The sequence below is a fragment of the Myxine glutinosa genome, chromosome 4 (genome assembly GCF_964187855.1).
Source record: "Myxine glutinosa chromosome 4, kmMyxGlut1.1, whole genome shotgun sequence".
Taxonomy (NCBI): Eukaryota; Metazoa; Chordata; class Myxini; order Myxiniformes; family Myxinidae; genus Myxine; species Myxine glutinosa.
Window position 1 is genome coordinate 10,302,096 of NC_136264.1, and position 16,201 is coordinate 10,318,296.

A 16,201-nucleotide genomic window follows, 5' to 3' on the forward strand; every position below is an offset into this window, starting at 1 on the left:
CTCCGAGGTAAGCCGGGCAAAGGCGACGTTACCTGGACCGAGCAGATGGACACGGCGTTCACGGGCGCGAAGCTCGCCTTGGCTAACGCCACCATGCTCGCGCACCCGGCGCCCGATGCACCGATCGCCCTCACCACCGATGCCTCGGACTACGCGGTGGGCGCGGTGCACGAGCAATGGGTGCGTGGAGCTTGGCAACCGCTGGCGTTCTTTAGCCGGCAGCTTCGCCCGCCCGAACGCCGTTACAGTACCTTCGACCGCGAGTTGCTCGGACTTCACTTGGCGGTCAGGCACTTCCGCCATCTGCTCGAGGGCCGGGCGTTCACTGCCTTCGTCGACCACAAGCCGCTGATCTTCGCGATGGGCAAGGTCACCGAGCCGTGGTCGGCCCGGCAGCAGCGTCACCTCTCGGCCGTGTCCGAGTACACGATGGACATCCAGCACGTCGCGGGGAAGGACAACCCGGTGGCGGATTGCCTTTCCCGGGCCGTCGCCCACGCAGTCCACCTCGGCATCGACTATGCCCGGATGGCAGCGGACCAGGCCGCTGACCCCGACGTCCAGGCCTTGCGGACCGCCGTCACGGGCCTCCGCGTCACCGAGGTGCCGTTCGACGGCGCGGGCGCGGCTCTCTTGTGCGACGTCTCCCTCGGGCGTCCTCGCCCCATTGTGCCCGCGGGCTGGCAGCGCCAGGTGTTTGACGCCATCCACGGCCTGTCCCACCCGGGCGCGAGGGCCTCCCAAAGGCTGATCGCCGACAAGTTCGTCTGGCATGGCCTCCGGAAGGCCGTCCGCGGCTGGGCCAGGACGTGCCTCGCGTGCCAGCGCGCCAAGGTGCACCGGCACACCCAGGCCCCATTGGCCCCGTTCACGGTGCCGGAACGCCGGTTTGACCACGTCCACGTGGACCTGGTGGGACCTCTGCCCCCCTCGCGGGGTTTCACCTACGTCCTCACCATGGTGGACCGCACCACCCGGTGGCCGGAGGCCGTGCCCTTGGCGTCGACAACGGCGGCCGATGTCGCGCAGGCTTTCATCGCCACCTGGGTCGCCCGGTTCGGCGCCCCCTCAGACATCTCATCCGACCGCGGCCCCCAGTTCACCTCGGAGCTCTGGGGGGCGGTTGCGCAGGGGCTCGGGGTCCGGCTGCACCGAACCACGGCCTACCACCCCCAGGCTAACGGCCTGTGTGAGCGATTTCACCGCTCATTGAAGGCCGCGCTCCGGGCCACCCTCCGCGACGGCGGCTGGGTCGACAGGCTCCCCTGGGTCCTGCTGGGCCTCCGGACGGCGCCCAAGGAGGACCTGCGCGCATCCGCGGCGGAGTTGGTCTTCGGGCAACTGCTGCGGGTGCCGGGCGAGTTCCTCCCCGACTCCACGGCACCATGGTCCGCGGCACAGCAGCGCTCTGCTCTGCAAGAGACCGCCCAGAGGTTCGCCCCGGTGCCAACGGCATGCCACGGGCACCCACCGACGCACGTCGCCCCGGAGCTTCGCACGGCGGAGTACGTCTTCGTCCGCCACGATGCCCATCGGACACCACTGCGGCCCCCGTACGACGGGCCTTTCCGCGTGCTGGAGACCGGGGCGAAGCACTTCACCCTGGACATCGGCGGTACTCCTGACCGCGTTTCGGTAGACCGCCTCAAGCCGGCCCACCTCGATGTGGACCATCCACCGCCAGTGGCCCGACCCCCACGTCGGGGCCGCCCTCCTGCGGGCGGACCCCCGGCACCGCCCAGCCCCGCCGCCATGGCGCCCCCCGGTCCTGCACCCATCCCAGGGGCAGCCAGGGGCATCCCACCTGGTATCCCTGCACCCCGGACGCCGCCGATCGCCAGGGGGCGCTTCGGCCGGGTCATTCGTCTGCCCCGCAAACTGGCCCTCCAGGTGCGCGGGAATTCTGGGGGGGCGCGTGTGGCGGACACAAAAGCCCACTGGCGTGGTGACATCATTCCACGCACCGAGTGGGCGGTGGCCACGCCCGAGGGGTAGGCGTGGCCTCATGATATACCCCGGGCGACCAGCCCGGAGGAGTTTAGTGTTACAGTGTAGTCTTACAATAAAGACGTTTATATGTTACCGCTTGTCCGCTTCCTCCTTGCTCACAAGCAGCGCGCGTAACGCCGCGCTTTAGTACCTCGATAGATGTTGGTTATTTCATGATGATAAATACATACAAACTCCAAATCTGAACAAATTTGAATAATGCTTCAAAAGTTATGACGAAAACTAGGAAATTAAAGTTATTGCTTTGAGTTCATAATTAATATGCAAATTAGATGCGCAACAACACAAAATTGAGTCACGTGATATGACAATGTGCAACAAGATTGTAAAATAAACTTATGAAAGCAAATAAGTAATTTTTCTTGCTTGAATGGAATTTTATTTTCCTCCTATATTTATGTAACAAGTCGTTAGGCAGCTAAGAGGAAGCATCGTTCATTTTTTCAGGAAAGCACCAAATTTGGCACAGATGTAGTATGGACCTATACAATTGTTTTCCTGAGGGGCGCCCAAAAATTCAGAAAACTCAAAAAATCCAAAAAAATGTCCTGGATGCCGTGAAAAGGGGAGAAAACGGGTATTGATTCGAACTGTAGATTCTGATATCGTGGTCTTGGCAATAGCACACTACTTTACCTACCAGTCACATGGTGTGGAGGAACTCTGGATTGCCATTGACACTGGTAAAAGCTACCGCTACCTTGCCATCCATAAAATTGCCACCGGCCTTGGCCGCAGGAAGTCCGAATCGTTGCCATTATTTCATGCCTTCACTGGCTGCGACACAGTGTCATTTTTTGCCCAAATTGGGAAAAAGACAGCCTGGAAGGCTTGGGAGGCATACCCCAGCATCACGCAGACCTTTCATGCTCTCGCTTATAGGCCATCTGTGGACGCTATTACTATGGAACTACAGAGCATGAAAAGATATGTTGCCATCCTCTATGACCGGACTACCGAGATAAAGACAGTGAATGACATGCGCCGACACTTGTTCACGAAGAAGGCAAGAACAATTGATCACATTCCCCCAACAGCAGACGCCTTCGAACAACACCTAAAACGTGCATGTTTTCAGGCTGGACACGTATGGAGTCAGGCACTTGTGGCCTACCCAAAACTTCCATCACCAGCTGATTGGGGCTGGATGAAAACAGGGACTTCTTGGACACCAATTTGGACCACAATACCACTGATACAGGAGGCATGTTCAGAGCTTACAAGCTGCCGTTGTAAGTCAGCCTGTAAAGGCAACTGTAAATGCTCCAGGGCAAATTTGCCCTGCACATCACTGTGTGACTGCGATGGACAGTGCTTGTAGTACTACGCGTCTGTGCGAGAGCCTCCACCTTTCAAGTGCCCACAATATTTTAAGTTAAAACTGCAACTGTGTGTAACTTTGATTAATTAATACCATTCCATTGTTATCAGAGACCAATAAAACAATGTGTATCACTTGTAATTGAAATTTTACCTAAAATACTATGAGAGATTCAAGGAAAATGGAAACACCATGGCGGCCATCTTGAAATTAAAGATGATGGATGCCAATCTTTATGCAATTGATCCCATTGGATTCAGAGACCATGAAAACATGGGGTAAGACACTGGAACTGTGGTGTTATCGCTCATAGTATAGAAGTTATTGAGGGAAATAGGTCACAGAGGGCGGTCATGTTGAAATTCAATATGGCGGCCACCAGGGGTTCTGAATTTTTGGGCACCCCTCAGGAAAACAATTGTATAGGACCATACTACATCTGTGCCAAATTTGGTGCTTTCCTGAAAAAATGAACGATACGCCATATTTTTCGGTCTTAACTGCCTAAGTAAAGTAACCGGAAGATCACTGATTACAATTATCCTCGGATGGCCGCACAAATTATAAACTATAAAGAGTGTGAAATTAGAGGGAAGTGGGGATTACATCCAAGACGTCGAAAGGAAAAGAGAGAGGGACAAGGAAGTTTAAAAAAAAACTAACCCTTCGGCCTATTCTGGCGATCTCGGTATTACGGAATTCATAACTTCTGTTCGAAGATTCACAAGATAATTCGACAAGTTAAGGGATTTACACAGCTGGCAGCCCCTTAATTGACACGTATCACATAGTTGAAAATAAAAAACGTGGTTATGAAAGTTAATCTCGTGCTCTCCACGAGTCCGTTGTATCATAATTTATATACTACTAGGGCGTGCCCGTACGTGGGTGCAAAAAAACATGCGTGCAAACAACAACAACAAAAAAAAACTTTGAAACCACGTGGCAGTAACGACCACAGAACCCCCCCCCCCCCTCTATTTACATGAAATGGTTTGGTCCATTCGCAAAGCCAAAGCGAACGGCTTGCGAGTACGGTAGAACCCCCCCCCCCCCCCCCCCCTCTATTTACATGAAATGGTTCGGTCCATTCGCAAAGCCAAAGCGAACGGCTTGCGTTACTTTTACTAATAGCTCGGTAACTACTTCTCCGATTAATATGAAACCTTGAAAAGGCACATCCTCGGGTCCCCAGCAATATACCTGGCAAGTTTCAAGTATATCGGACCCGTGGTTGTCGAGAAACAGCGGTCACAGACAAACACACAGACACACACACATACACACACATATACACACACACACACACAGAGATTACTGGAATTATAGATAGACTAGGGCATGCCCGTACTATATCTATATCTAAAATTATATCCCCCCCCCCTCTATTTACATGAAATGGTTTGGTCCAAAGCGAACGGCTTGCGAGTACGGTGACAATCCCCCCCCCCCCCCTCTATTTACATGAAATGGTTTGGTCCAAAGCGAACGGCTTGCGGAGTTTGGTAAAGAAATCGCCATAGCGTGCACAAACGCGCAGGAAAGCGAAAGAATCGCAAATTAGTTTTAATTAGTTTTAAAACATAGTTTAACGCCAACATAGTTTGCCAACGTGAAATAAATGAATACGCTCTCAAATGTGCCGTCCGAGGCAGAGTCTGTTCGCCACGTTCGGCACACGTGATAACTCGCTGCTCTCTGATTGGTTGAATCGTTTTTTGGACATAGCTCGGTAACTACTTGTCCGATTAATACGAAACCTTGAAAAGGCACATCCTCGGGTCCCCAGCAATATACCTGGCAAGTTTCAAGTATATCGGACCCGTGGTTGTCGAGAAACAGCGGTCACAGACAAACACACAGACATACACACATACACACACACACACACACACACACAGAGATTACTGGAATTATAGATAGACTAGGGCATGCCCGTACGTGGGTGCCCGTTCCTTGCCAAAAAAAAAAAAAACGCTACCCGTACGCTCTACCCCGCCCGTACGCCCGTACGCCCGTAAACAAAAAAAACAACGCTCTTCGCTTCCGCCCTTCGCTCTGACTGAATTGGGAGAAATAATGCGCATAAGAAATCGAGAAATTATTATTTTCTCCGGAAGAAATCGAATTACGAACCGTAATGGCGCACGCGCTCGGCTCGGCTCGCTCTCACAACGGCCACGCCTACGCAACAACGCGTTCTGTGATTGGCTGCCGGAAGTGCAGTCTTCACTGTCCGGAAGGTCGCAAATCGCAGTTACGATGAATCGCAAATTAGTTTTAATTAGTTTTAAAACATAGTTTAACGGCAACATAGTTTTCCAACGTGAAATAAATGAATACGCTCTCAAATGTGCCGTCCGAGGCAGAGTCTGTTCGCCACGTTCGGCACACGTGATAGCTCGCTGCTCTCTGATTGGTTGAATCGTTTTTTGGACATAGCTCGGTAACTACTTCTCCGATTAATATGAAACCTTGAAAAGGCACATCCTCGGGTCCCCAGCAATATACCTGGCAAGTTTAAAGTATATCGGACCCGTGGTTGTCGAGAAACAGCGGTCACAGACATACAGACATACAAACATACAAACATACAAACATACAAACATACACACAGAGATTACTGGAATTATAGATAGACTAGGGCATGCCCGTACTATATATAAGCTAGGACGTGCCCGTACGTGGGTGCCCGTTCCTTGCCAAAAAAAAAAAAAAAAAAATTTGTGTAGGGGTGTGTGTGTGTAAACATCCTTGGGCGTGCCCGTACGTGGGTGCAAAAAAACATGCGTGCAAACAACAACAACAAAAAAAAACTTTGAAACCACGTGGCAGTAACGACCACAGAACCCCCCCCCCCCCCCCCTCTATTTACATGAATGGTTTGGTCCATTCGCAACGACCACAGAACCCCCCCCCCCCCCTCTATTTACATGCAATGGTTTGGTCCAAAGCGAACGGCTTGCGGTGTTTGGTAAAGAAATCGCCATAGCTCGGTAACTACTTGTCCGATTAATTTCAAACCTTGAAAAGGCACATCCTCGGGTCCCCAGCAATATACCTGGCAAGTTGCAAGTATATCGGACCCGTGGTTGTCGAGAAACAGCGGTCACAGACAAACATACATACATACATACATACAAACATACAAACATACAAACATACACACAGAGATTACTGGAATTATAGATAGATACAAGTGTGCAACCAAATGCAGCTTGGAAACCTATTTTTGGGGTGGTCATTTGGCACCCCATCCATGCGTTTTTTTTTTTGTATACAAGATCGAGGCTCGTGTAAGAGCTAACATTAATCACAAAAAACAAAAACGGACATAAAACATTTAATAAAGGGAGTGGGAGTCAAGATGGGGAGAGAGAGGAAAGCACACAAGCACAACAGTAGAGAACAGGAACATCGGGAGATCTGTGGGAGGGAGGGGGCTGAGGGGAGCTAGGCCAGAGAGAAGTCGGTAGAAGACAGAAAGACCACCTACCTGCCTGCGGTGAGTAAGTGAAAAACCCTCACGATCAGCTTCATCGCGGGAGATTCCAATGATTCTGAAAGCTTTGGTTTCAACAGCGTGAAGCCGAGCTTGGTGTGAGGCAGGAGCACCGGCCCAAAGGGGAGAGCAGTATTCCATTGAGCTGCGGATGAAAGCCTTGTATGTGGTGAGGAGCTCAGGTGTGCCAAGGAAGGACTTTGCACGACGGAGGATGCCCAGTCGGCGACTGGCTTTGGAGGCCAGCTTGAAAATGTGGTTTTCCCAGGAAAGATCATGGCAGATCGTGTGATAGAGTGACACAACTTCTTGGAAAGGATTGTCTTGGAGTGACAGAATATCTTGGAGATTAACGTATGTTAACGCTCGGGGCGGTCACCCCATTTGGCACCCCATCCATGTCACCGCTCGGGGCGGTCACCCCATCCATGTCACCGCTCGGGGCGGTCACCCCATTTGGCACCCCATCTATGTTAGCGCTCGGGGCAGTCACCCCGTCTGCCCCCACTCCCCCCTCAATCACTACGCCTATGCCCTTTCCAAATGACAGGAAAAGCTAGTGAAAGTATCCGCCTTCTCTCTCTCCCTCCCCTTCTCCCTCACTCCCCTGTCCCTTCCCTGTCTACACAAATCCCCTGTCTCCCCCACTCCCTTCTCCCTCCCCTCACATCTCGCTCCCTCCCCCACTCCCCTGTCTCCCCCACACCCTCCCCTCACATCCTGTTCCCTCCCCTCACATCCCGCTCTCTCCCACTCCCCTCTCCCCAACTCCCCCTCCCCTCACTACCTGTTCGTGCTCTATCCTTTTTAAACGGCTTTAATTTCCTTTTCAATTTTTTTGGTTTCGCTATTCAGTTATTTTTATTTCATATCTCATGCACCATACTCGTTACAGAGTGTCTGCGCTGCCAAAGCAGCTTCCTCAGCAATGGTTATACTGGGTGGTTTGCCATTGCCTTCCCAGCAGTAGTTCGGGCAGGAATTTGTAATTTGTTCAGGGTGCCGGCGATAGTTCGCCTACTCTTCGTGAAGGACACCGTGGGGATCTTTAACGTCCACTAACGTATGTCGGAAGACAGGACACCCGTTTAACGTCCATCGGAGGGACGGCACACGCATTGACGACTCACCTATTCTGTGAAACACCTGGATGATATTGATAGTTTCTAGCTGGTTCGGGATTCAAACCTAGGTTAGACAGCTTCGAGGAGAGTATGAGTAGGCCTACCTGTCCGCCCAAGTCGGCCATTAACGCACATTAGTAATCAAACTGTGAATCCATGTTGTACTGAATTTTGGAGCCATTTTACCTCACGTCTCGTGGATCCTATTATTTAATTTTAAAATCGCTTTTTCTTAATTACGCGGATCCCGTGAAGCGAAGAGCAGGGTTAGGCATTCGGGTGCATTTGTGGCGTATGTACGTGTCTACAGTTTTAAAATTCATTTTCTCGGCAACCGTTGGTCCGATTGACACAACATTTTACCATATGAGTGCCTCCACCTGTATAACGTTTTTTATTCATAATTATGACGTCATAGGTCACGAAGCACAGCGCCATCTTGGAAAAAACTTTGCACCTCTATTTTCTCTAAAACAACTCTATACTATGGAAAAAATTGAAACGTGGCTCATTGTCAAGTACTCCCCATGGGGAATAATATATCTATCTATAATTCCAGTAATCTCTGTGTGTATGTGTGTGTGTATGTGTGTGTGTCGTTTGTCTGTGACCACTGTTTCTCGACAACCACGGGTCCGATATACTTGAAACTTGCCAGGTATATTGCTGGGGACCCGAGGATGTGCCTTTTCAAGGTTTCATATTAATCGGAGAAGTAGTTACCGAGCTATGGCGATTTATTTACCAAACTCCGCAAGCCGTTCGCTTTGGACCAAACCATTTCATGTAAATAGAGGGGGGGGGATTGTCACCGTACTCGCAAGCCGTTCGCTTTGGCTTTGCGAATGGACCAAACCATTTCATGTAAATAGAGGGGGGGGATTGTCACCGTACTCGCAAGCCGTTCGCTTTGGCTTTGCGAATGGACCAAACCATTTCATGTAAATAGAGGGGGGGGGATATAATTTTAGATATATATATAGTACGGGCATGCCCTAGTGTTAATGATGATGTCATCAGTTCCTTCGTTATGATGTCATAATTCAACAAGTATAACGGCATAACGCTTCATCCGATCAGTATGAATGTTTTTCTCTGCAATTGTTGGTCTGATGGACACAAAATTTTCACCATAAGAGTGCCTCCTCCTGTAGAATATTTTAATGATAATTACGACATCAGGGTCACGTTGTACAAGCGCCATCTTGGGAAAAAAACGAAAAACGATGCACCTCTATATCTCCTAAACCTCTCCATGGAAAAAATTTAAACGTGGCTCATTGTGAAGAACTCCATATGGGGAATAAGTGTTGTTTACCGATGACTTCATTGGTGCCTTAATTATGACGTCATAATTCGACAGGGACAACGCTTCGTCTGATCAGTTTGAAATTTATTGAGCATGAGCTCTGCAACAATTATATTAGAGAATATACATTTATGATGTCATCACTCACATGGTCTGGCAGCCATATTGGATTAAAGAAAAAACCACTTCAAAAACAGAAGAGTTGGCTCGCACCAAGTTGACTGCGCAGGGTAAGTATTCTATGAAGAGGTGTAACTTTTTTCCAAAATGGCGTCCGTACCATGTGACCTATGACCTCATAATTATGAAAATATATTCTACAGACGCAGGTGCTCCTTTGGTAAAATTCGGTGTCAATCGGACCAATGGTTACCGACAAAATGAATTTTTTAGAAATGCAGACACGTACGTACGCCACAAGTACGCACCCGAATGCCTAACCCTGCTTTTCGCTTCGCGAGCGCAGGATAATTACTCCAGGTTGCCTGGATTAAATAAATAAATCGACTCCTCCGATTCTCTTCTTGTCGAAGAAAGCTGTATAAAGCAACCATGAAAAGCTACTCCAGGTAAGCCGTTTGCCTTTTTCAAACTCTTCCCAGAGTCCCTCCACAGCTGAAACGACATTTATACACAGTAAACCCAAGAAAACCCCAATGCTACACACACCCTCTCAGCTACCGGATCGGTGAAATTCACATGCGAGAGATGTGGGTGGGTCTTTTTTATTTGTCGGTTGACTGCTCGGCATGTTCATGTGGTACATGCTTGGGAGCCTCGATGGTACACGTTACTGTCTACGCTGTCGCTGATGACCAATAAACGATGAAACCGGTCCAGCAGCTGAGGGTGTGTGTAGCATTGGGTTTCTCTTGTGTGTACTATAAATGTCATTACAGCTGTGGAGGGACTCTGGGAAGAGTTTGAAACAGCAAAGGGCTTACCTTGTGCAGCCTTCGTGGTTGCTTTATACAACTTTCTTTGGCTGGAAGAGCATGAGAGGCGTTGATTTTTATATCAAGGGAGGTGCAAAGGGGCTCCATACATACAGTCGTGGCCAAAAATATTGACACCCTTGCACTTTTTTCAAATAATGCATCATTTATCATGCATTTATACCTCTCCCACTTCCCCCCAAGCCCTCCCCCTCCCACATTTCTCCCGATGTCCCTGCTCTCAAATGTTGTGTTTGTGTCCTTCCCCCTCTCTCCCCATCTTGTCTTCCGCTCCCCTTATTTTTTGTGTTTTGTGTCGGTTTGACTTTTTGTGTGATTAATGTTAGCTCTTTCACGAGCCTCGATCTTGTATACAAAAAAAAACAAATATTCTTCCAGAAAATTGTTGAAATTAAATATATATTTTTGTATCCACAAATGTATTTATTTGGTTTGCAGTGGAACAAAACAAAAAAAGCTGAAAAAATTACAAAATCTTAGCTTATTCCACACAGAAATCCTAAAATGGCCCGGACAATATTATTCGCAACTTTTAGAAGTTGTTAGAAATAATTAGATTTCAAGCAGGTGATTCTCCTTTACTTTGGAATTGAACTCACTCACCTATGGTGAGTTGCAGGTGCCTGCAACATTTTCAAAAAATCACTCATTCAACCAGTTTGAATAGAGAAAAGGAGTCATTCTGCTGTTTTGCGTCAGTGTGTGTACCGCAATGAGCACGGAGAAAAGAAAGAAAACCAGAGAAATGTCTGAGGAGGTCAGACACAAGATTGTAGCCAAGCATGGACGATCTCAAAGCTACAAGTCCATCTCCAGAGACCTTGATGTTCCTGTGTCCACCGCACGCAATGTTATCGGGATGTTTAAGGCCCATGGCACTGCAGCCAACCTCCCTGGACGTGGCCGCAAGATAAAAATTTATGGAAGATTGCAGCGAAGGATTGTTCGAATGGTGGAGAGAGCACCTCGATCAACTGCCAAACAGATTCAAGCTGAACTTCAGACACAATGTACGACAGTTTCAACTCACACCATCCATCGCCAACTCAATGAAAGGGGGTTCTATTGTCGGAGACACAGGAGGACTCCAATGCTGAGAAAGCCTGACTGGAGTTTTCCAAAACACACCTGAAGAAGCCAAAATCCTTCAAAATCCTTCCTGTGGACAGATGAGACCAAATTACAGCTTTTTGGAAAAACACATCATCTTTATGTTTACAGAAAACAAAATGAAGCCTTCAAAGAAAAAAACACCTTCTCTACAGTCAAACATAGAGGAGGTTCAGTGATGTTTTGGGGTTGCTGTGCTGCCTCTGGCACTGGGTACCTTGAATATGTGCAAGGCATCATGAAATCAGGAGATTACCAAGGCATTTTGGAGCGCAATGTTCAACCCAGTGTCAGAAAGCTAGGTCTCCGTCGAAGGTCATGGGTCTTGCAGCAGGACAATGACCCCAACACACACTTCAAAAAGCACCCAGGAATGGTTCAATCCAAAACGCTGGACTGTTCTGAAGTGGCCAGCAATGAGTCCAGATCTAAATCCCATTGAACACCTGTGGGAAGATCTGAGAACAGCAGTTGGGAGAAGGCACCCTTCAAATCTGGGGGAACTGGAGCATTATACACAAGAAGAGTGGGACAAACTGCCAGTAGTGAGGTGTAGGAAGCTCATTCATGGCTATAGGAAGCGCTTGACTGCAGTTATTTTGTCCAAAGGCTGTGCTTCCAAATATTAAGTCTGGGGTGTCAATAGTTTTGTCAATGCCATTTCTTTTTATTTTCGGATTTTAAAGGATATATTAAGTTCTGAATAAAAAACAAAGGATCTATAATATTAACAGTGAAATAAAGAATTATGGAGACCAAAGAAAATTGTGAGTTATTTGAAAAGAGTTGCAAGGGTGCCAATATTTTTGGCCACGACTGTATATCAGTTCAACTACGTTTATTTCTTCATGCAGCTATATGAATCAAATTGACGTCCCTTAATATGAACATTTCTAGAGCATTACTTGGTTCCTCCTAAGAACACAAGGGAAGCCCGGCATGCACACGAGATTTTTTGAAGGTCCCTTTTTTATCTGTAAGATAAGTGAGGCTTGTGTAAGAGCTAAATTTTCTATCTTCTGGCATACAAGCTATGGAATGTCCCTTCTTTTCTATAGTTTGCCAGATGGTACATTGGTACATACCCTTATATAAAGGGTCCTTTTCTATGCACCTGCCATTTCCCCCAAGAATCCATATACTGTATATATATATTTGGGTCTTTTGGGTCCAATGGGGGCTTTAAGGGTCTTTGGCGACTTTCGTGGTCTTGGTGTTGTTAAAGGGTCTTTCAAGGTGTAAGCCATTTCAGCAGTCGAAAGGGTCTTGACACATGGATCATGTCACACACAAATACGCTGTATTTTTATATTGACCATATTGCATCCATTGACGATGATGATGTCCGCTCCCGCATCATCAGATGCATATGGCTGCCGAAGCAGTTTCTTGTCTGTCGGGCACAATCCTGGTTGGGGCGTCACTCCTACGCAGGACACTCCAATGGCACATTATTCCCAGTAAGCTGGGGCTCATTTCGCCGACCTCAGGAGGATGACAGGCTGAGTCAACCCCACCTGGTGTTCATTCAACAACCGACCGGGATTTGAAGTCAGGACCCTAGAATCCCAGGGCGGCACCCTAAGCATTAAGCCAACATCAGGGTTATTCATTCACTCTACTCTTTCATAAAAATAGAACCGCGGTCCTGAAGCTCACCTGGATCAGGAGCAAGTCACTCAAACCCTCCACAGACCCTGATATTTTTAATGCCGTGAACAAATTTTGGTACATCATGGGTGATGAAGCTACTGACCAAAAAACCACCTTTGGAGGCCATTTTTCCACCTTTGGAGGCCATGAAGCTACTGACCAAGTTTCATCAAAATCGTGTGTGTAGTTTCGGAAAAGAGAGCAAATACCTATTTTGGGAATCAAACACCCCGTAACCCTCTTTACTGAGCGCACATTTTGAAGCGGTCAATGCACCTTCGTTAGGCATCAGATATGAAGTTTGTGGTCAAGTTTCATCAAAATCGTTCGTTTGGTTCAAGCGATAATGACTGAAGTGTTTACAGACTCACTGACTTACCTACGGACACTGCTCGATCGCATAAGCTCACCAGGCTAAAGTCCAGGTGAGCTAACAAATACAACCTAACTATAGCACAGGTGGTTTTTGAGACATAGCGACTGTCGTTAATTCGCATCGCCAAACTCTAAATCCAAGAACCAAAACTACACCTGTCGCTAATGTCGGAGCCTGCATGATCCCAAGTATACCTTCTGTAGCCCAGGTTACCGAAGTTTGTTCGTTGATCAATAAGAGAATATGTATTTGTTCTCCGTGGTGTATTTCGTTTATCATTTTCTTCTTCCTTGCAGTTGCAAAAGAGAAAGCTGGAAGAGTCCATTTGCTGTGTTCCGCTGCACCCGAGTCGTACAATGATGCATATGGGATTATGTTGGGAATTCCACGGTTTGGGAAATGTATTCCGTTTCCAGTTTTTTTGTGGTTATAGGTTGACAAACTCTCGAGCTTGAAAAGTCATGTTCCAAAAGCTTTATTTGCAAGATTAATGTAAAAATTAGCAACAACAACAAAAGCAAACAATGGCGTGCAAATGCAGTTGATGCTTATTATTCCTGCTGAGCAGCAGTTTCCCCACCTTTTGGTGTATCTTGCACTTTAATCATTTGCTGGATAAAGCATGTGCTGTATTGCAAGAAAACCTGATGGATGTTTGTGCAATGTTCTTGTGCGGCAAGCTTATTATTCCCGCCAAAGAAATTTGTTCAAATCATCCGCAATATAAACATTGATATATTTGAAACTTCCTAAAAAACTTCCGATTCCCTTCGTGCGCATTCTTGATGCTCCGTTGATTGTGTCGTGCGTCGCTTCTCTCCGGCAGACATGATTCGTGCTCCGAGTTGAGCGCTATGAATTCTGTGAAGCGCTTCCGCGCAAGAGGCAGAGGATCTCAGGATGGTGTTCGTATGGAACACCCGCTCCACACGGCAGGTGTCAGTGAAACACTTGCACTGTGCCAGGTGTCATGCGAAATTGGAGGTCATCTCAACAACTGACTTGTAATACCCTTTCCCAGCACCACCAGGTGGCGCTATACGATACAAATCGCAGGTGATGTCAAACAAACACCTACCTACCCAGTCTTCTAGTTTTATTGGATCGATATACTAGAAAAAGCATTAAAAAAACTAAACTCTTAGCAAAGGTAGCAGAATTCCGATTGCGCAACAAATGAGACGCTCTATTAACCTTGATTGCTGTGCTCGTGGAACATTGGCGAGAAGGGCTCATCATGCAGTCACAAGGACGCACGTTACGCATGGGATCGTCATATGTCAAACGCTATTCCTTTGACAGTGCCAACCCATTCCCCAATTCTTTCCACACAAGCAATGCAGAGCGCTGCACATCCCCGGGTGTATAGTCGCTACTTGTGAAGGGTTGTGGTTTTGGGGTACATCATGCAACAACAAAAGCACATCCAAGATACACCCTCAAAGGACTCTTGGATACCCTTAAACGTCATTCCTGGATACACTTACGCGTTTTATGGTACGAAAGATCACATTTGCATTACCCAAGCAGCAAATCGCATCGTCCCCACTTGGCACGACACATATTTGACACTCGCTGCAGGAAGCAAGTATGTGCTAGTGCCAAAGGGAGCCGGAGCGACAGGTTGAAAGTGACGGGTGGACACGGTCTCCACCGTTCTGTCTTCCATGATTATTGTAGATCATACGTTGTTTCGCTGCTTGGAGTGGGAAAATCTAAGTCGGGAGGGAAAGAGGTTAGTTCATCCAAACTTTGGCTTTGATGATTAGAATAAGATGACAATAAATCAACAAAGCTTATTCTCTTACATCTTGATGGTGCACAGAACTAGAGAGGAGCATGAAACAAACTGTACAGCAAAATTATTTGCTTCATCCCACAACTACTAGTTATAATAGCAATCTCACTGGTTAATAATATTTACATCTTACTATAATTCACCAAATGCCTGTCTGTCCGTCTGTTCCCAGGTACCGCAAAAACGGCTGAACCGATCGCAACGATATTTTGGGTGGGTAATCCTGGGACCCCCTGGAGTAAAATAGGCCATATTGTTTTTCCAATTTTCCCAATTTTTCCAAACACGATGGAATAATATTTACCGATATGAACAGTGATGTGGCTTTTATTGAAATTCTACAAATACTGTTTAGATTTTGATGATTTGCGTGCGATATGATTTTACGGATGTTTATATAAATCGTTTAAAATAAAAAAAACCTTAAATTTCTGATATTTTGCCTTTTCATTTGGGCCTCCCAATTGAAGCCCTGCTTACTCCTCAGTCACATTGGCTCTACGGCTAGGATACGGCGGCCGTACCCCCCCTAAATTTACAGAAACGTGCAGCGGCCGCAGAGTTTCTGAGGTGGCCTCAGGGTGGCCCTAGGGCGTATGGCTATCTTTTACAGGCCATAGGGGTCGCCGTGGAATTATAGCGCGGAGTTATAACTTTTTTCATTTCTAGGTTGGCCGTAGCAATTCGACAAGCCGTAGCCATGACAACTGTAAGTGCTGTCATACATATGAAAAAGAACTGGTATATATAACCACTCGTTACCGTCCGTCTGGCCACACGTTCGCCTTAGGGCCCCCCTGTGGTCACCTTGCGGACACCTTGAGGCTACCTTGCGTCTGCCCTGAAAATTATATGGCCGCCGCAGGGACGCCCTAAGGTCATCGTGCGACATCAAATCAAAGACCGTACGGCACCCCCACGTTTTCGGTCTCCACAATTTCTAAATACCCAGTGCGGCTACCCGAAAAATAAAAACATATGTGACTGCTACATTGTGTGACCGTGGAAATACTGCGGCCGCCCTATAATTGCTAGTGGCCGT